The sequence below is a fragment of the Geospiza fortis genome, unplaced genomic scaffold (assembly GCF_000277835.1).
Source record: "Geospiza fortis unplaced genomic scaffold, GeoFor_1.0 scaffold539, whole genome shotgun sequence".
NCBI lineage: Eukaryota > Metazoa > Chordata > Aves > Passeriformes > Thraupidae > Geospiza > Geospiza fortis.
The window spans coordinates 46,349-51,462 of NW_005054783.1; the positions used below are offsets into that span (position 1 = coordinate 46,349).

The 5,114-nt window shown below is 33.3% G+C and overlaps 1 long non-coding RNA gene across 1 annotated transcript; it reads left to right on the top strand.

Annotated features, from left to right (window-relative positions):
• The first annotated feature begins 1,284 nt into the window (after positions 1 to 1,284).
• On the top strand, positions 1,285 to 4,326 carry LOC115949122. Its single transcript, XR_004082750.1, has 4 exons — positions 1,285 to 1,352; positions 2,641 to 2,667; positions 3,143 to 3,169; positions 4,302 to 4,326. It is a non-coding gene; the product is annotated as an uncharacterized LOC115949122 (long non-coding RNA).
• The last annotated feature ends 788 nt before the right edge of the window (positions 4,327 to 5,114 follow it).

The following is a 5,114-nucleotide window of genomic DNA, read 5'->3' on the forward strand; positions in this document are numbered from 1 at the left end:
GAAAGGTTTGGGATAGAAAATGGAGAAATACCCAGTTTGGGACATAATTCCCATTTTGGGATGGAATTCCCAGTTTGGGAACGGGAAATTCCCAGTTTGGGATGCAAAGTGGGGGAATCTCCAGTTTGGAAATGGAATTCCCAGTTCGGGGATGGAATTCCCAGTTTGGGGCTGGAGGAATTCAGAATTTAGGGATACAGAACTCCCAGTTTGGGACAGAATTCCTGGTTTTTGACGAAATTCCAATTTCTTGACAAAATTCCGATTTCTCCGTGGAATTTTCTGATGAAGTTCTAATTTTTTTTAGCGGAATTCCCATTTTTTAATGGAATTCCTTGGGGTTTTTGGCCATAACTCCCATTTTTTTACAGAATTCCTATGGTATTTTTGCCATAATTCCCATTTCAATGGAATTCCTTGGGTTTTTTGCCATAATTCCCATTTTTTGCCATAATTCCAATTTCTTAATGGAATTCACATTTTTAACAGAATTCCCATTTTTTGGCCATAATTCCCATTTTTATGGAATTCCCGTGGTTTTTTTGCCATAATTCCCATTTTTTTACAGAATTCCCATTTTTTGACAGAATTCCCTTTTTTTGACAGAATTCCCATTTTTATGGAATTCCAGTGGGGTTTTTGCCATAATTCCCATTTTTGGCCATAATTCCTGGGGTTTTTTTACCATAACTCCCATTTTCTGATGGAATTCTTGGGGTTTTGGCCATAATTCCCATTTTTTTTAAAGAATTCCTGAGGTTTTTTGCCATAATTACAATTTCTTATGGAATTCCCTGTTTTTGGCCATAATTCTCATTTTCTGATGGAATTCCCGTTTTTTTACAGAATTCTCATTTTTTAGCCATAACTCCCATTTTTTTACAGAATTCCTAGGTGGTTTTTTTGCCATAATTACAATTTTTTCTGGAATTCCCTTTTTTTGGCCATAATTCTCATTTTCTGATGGAATTTTTGTTTTTTTACGGAATTCTCATTTTTAGCCATAATTCCCATTTTTCACAGAATTCCTGGGGTGTTTTTTGCCATAATTACAATTTTTTTCTGGAATTCCCAATTTTTTGGCCATAATTCCCATTTTCTGATGGAATTCCTGTTTTTTTTACAGAATTCCCAATTTTTGGCCATAATTCCCATTTTTCACAGAATTCCCTTTTTTTTGCCGTAATTCCATTTTTTAAAGAATTTCCCTCCATAATTCCCATTTTTCCTGCAATTCCTGGGTTCCTTTCCAGACGTTTTCTTCCCCTCTCCATCGCCGTGGCTCCCGGCCTTCGTCCTGCTCCTCATCCTCGCGCTGTGCCTGGTGCTGGCCGCCGCCTTCCGCCTGCGCCGTGAGCGGCAAAATTCCCCCCAAAAATCAAAAATTTCCCCTTTTTATTTCCCCTTTAATCTCCATTTTTACGCTTTTCCCCTTTTTATTTCCCTTTTTTCTATTTTCCCTCTTTTTCTTCCCATTTTATTTCCCTTTTTCTACCCTTTTATTTCCCTTCCCTCTCCTTTTTCCCTTCTTATTTACATTTTTCTTCCCTTCCCCCCTTTCTTTTTCCCTTTTTCCCTTTTTTCTTCCCTTTTATTTCTGTTTTCCCCCCCCTTCCCCCCTTTTTATTTCCCTTTCCCCCCTTTCCCTCCTTTTAATTTCCCTTTAATTTCCCTTTTTCCCTCTTTCTCTTCCACTTTTCCCCCTCCCTTTTCCTCGGTTCCCCCCTTTTTATTTCCTTTTTATTTCCTTTTTTTCCTCTTTTTCCCCCATTTTCTTCCCTTTCCCCCCTTTTTATTTCCTTTTTCTTCCTTTGCCCCCCTGTCTATTCCTCTTTTATTTCCCTTTTTTCCTCTCCTTTTTCCTCCTTTTTATTTTTCTTTTATTTCCCCTTTTCTTCCCCTTTCCCCTCTTTTTCTTTCTCCCATTTCCCCCCTTTTTTCCCCTTTTCCTCATTTTTCAATTTTTCCCATTTTTCCTCCTTTTCCCCTTCAATTTTTCCATTTTTCTTGTTTTCTTCCCCATTCCCCTTTTTCCTTTTTACTCCCTTTATTTCATTACAGTTAAAAATTAATTAACAATTCATTACCCGTTAATTAACCACTAATCGCCCATTAATAACACAATTATTAATCATTAACTACCCATTGATTAGCCATTAATTATCGATTCATTTACCGGGTAAATACCCACTAATTACCAACTAATTACCCATTCTGAACCCATTAACTACCGATTTATTAGACATTAATTTCCCATTCATTAACCATTCAGTACCCATTAATTGCCCATTAATTACCCAGGAATCATCTGTAACTTAACCATTATTTACTCATTATGTACCCATTAATGACCCATTATTAACACATTAATTACCAATTAATCACTCATAATTGATTCAATTATTACCAAATAATTGCCCATTAATAAGCAATTAACTACCAATTATTTGCCCATAATTAATTATCCATTCATCACCCATAATGTCGCTATTTATTACCCATTAATTTCCCATTAATTACCCAACATTTACCAATTAATTATCCATGATGTATAATTTAATTCCCATTAATTATCCATTAATTTCCCATTATCTACCCATTAATTTGCCTTTAATTACCTCTTAATTACCTGTTCCCCAGGAGACCGCCGGATTCGGGCTCAGGAGCGTGAGTGCATTAACTAGTTAATTTATTAATTGTTTATTAATGTTCCATTATTTTAAAATAAATTTTCCATTCTTTTAATTAAGCTGAATTTTAATTTTAAGTAATTTTAATGTTAATTTTATTTTATTTAAAAAGAAAGCAAAAATTACTGTATAAAATGAAATGAAATGAAATAAAATAGAAAATTAAATGAAGCAAACTTGATGAGATTAAATGAAATTAAATGACATTAAATAAAGTAAATTATGTGGATTGAAATAAATTCAATTAAATTAAATTAATAAAAAAGAACGAAATATGAAATGTAATTAAATGAAATGTAACAAAATAAAAAAATATGAAACGAACATAAATGAAAATTTAAAAAAAGAAATGAAACATAAAGAAATGAAATGAAATAAAATAAAATTTCAAAAATTAAAGAATGAATAAATAAAAATTCAATTTCAAATTCCATTTCCTCTCCCGTTTCCAGGGAAATCCCAGCAGGAAATCAGCGAGGGTGAGCTCAGCCCTGCAGTTCCCAGAATTCCCAAAATTCCCAAAAAATTTCCCAAAAAATTTCCCAAAATTTCCCAAAATTTCCCAAAATTCCCCAAAATTCCCATCCCTAAATCCCCAATTTCTCAGGATTTCTGACCCTAAATCCCCAAAAATTCCAAAAAATTCTCAGAAATTCCCAAAATTCTCGATGCTAAATCCCAAAAATTCCTGTGAATTTCCATCCCAGAATCCCTGAAATCCCAAATTTCCGTGAATTCCCATCCCTAAATCCCAAAAATTCCCAGAATTCCCGTCCCTAAATCCCCAAATCCTCCCAGAATTTCCAGAATTTCTGTCCCTAAATCCCAAAAAATTCTGGAATTCCTGAAATCCCAAATTTCTCAAAATTCCTGGGAATTCTCATCTCTAAATCCCCAAATCCCCAGAATTCCCAAAAAATCCCGGCCCTAAATCCCGAAATTAAAAAAAAATTCACAGAATTCCTGACCCTAAATCCCCAAAATTCGCTGGAATTTCTGTCCCTAAATCCCCGAAATTCTCGTCCCTAAATCCCCAAATTCCCAAAACCTTCCTGGAATTTCTGCCCTTAAATCCCAAAATTTCCCCAAATTCCTGCGCCTAAATCCCCAAATCCACCCGGAATTCCCGAAATCCCCGTTCCTAAATCCTAGAAATTTCTCTGACTTTCCATCCCTAAATCCCACATTCCCAAAATTCTCATCCCTAAATCCCCAAAGAATTCCTGAAATTTCTGTCCCTAAATCCCCCAAAATTCTGGAATTTCTGTCCCTAAATCCCCAAATTTCCCCAAGCCCCCAAAATCCTGTCCCTAAATCCCAAATTCCCGGAATTCCCGGAATTCCTGGAAATTCACGTCCCTAAATCCCCCAAATCCCCCTAAATTCCCGCTCCTAAATCCTCAAAATTCCAGAATTTCCGTTCCTAAATCCCCAAAAATTCCCCAAATTCCCCCAAATCCCCGCTCCTAAATCCTTAAATTCCCCAAATTCCCGGAATTTCCGTTCCTAAATCCCAAAAGTTCCCCAAATTCCCCCAAAATTCCTGCTCCTAAATCCCGAAATTCCCCAAATTCCCGGAATTCCCGCTCCTAAATCCCCAAATCCCCGCAGAGACCGAGGAGCTCAGGATGGAGCTGGGTAAGAGCTGCGCTCATTAATTAATTGCCGCTAATTAATTAACTATTAGCATTTAATTAGCGATTAGCCGCTAATTAATAATTTATTAGCATTGAATTAATTTGTTATTAGCCTGTAATAAATGATATATTAGCTTCTAATTAAGTAATTATTAAGTATAGATTAATGATTTATTAGACAAATTAATTATCGAAATAATTACTTATTAGACAGATTAATTAATTATCAATTAGACATGATTAAATTTATTACTGATTAGACATAGACTAATTATTTATTAATTAGGCATAGATCAATTATAGATTAAATAGAGTAATTATTGATTAGAAATTGACTAATTAATTATTTGTTTTACATAGACTAATTAACAGGGACACTAATTATTGGACTCGAATACTTTATTAGCCTCATTCCAATTAATAATTATTTTACTTATTATTAATAATATTCTTAGATTAATTATTATGTTAATTATAGTTATAATTATATCGTGAAGTCATGATATTATAATGATGATTAATAAATAAATAATTATTGAATATATTGTATATAACTGTTAATTATTAATCGTGTAATAATAATAATTAAATAATTGTATGAGAAATAGAATGTAATAATTAATAATAATGTATTAATTAATAACAATAAGAGTAAGTGTAGAAAAATTATTAGAATCAATTTTAAATTAAAGAATAAAATAATAATTAATATGACAATAATGATAATGATGATGACGATAATAATGATGATGATGATGATGATGATGATGATGATGATGATGATGAT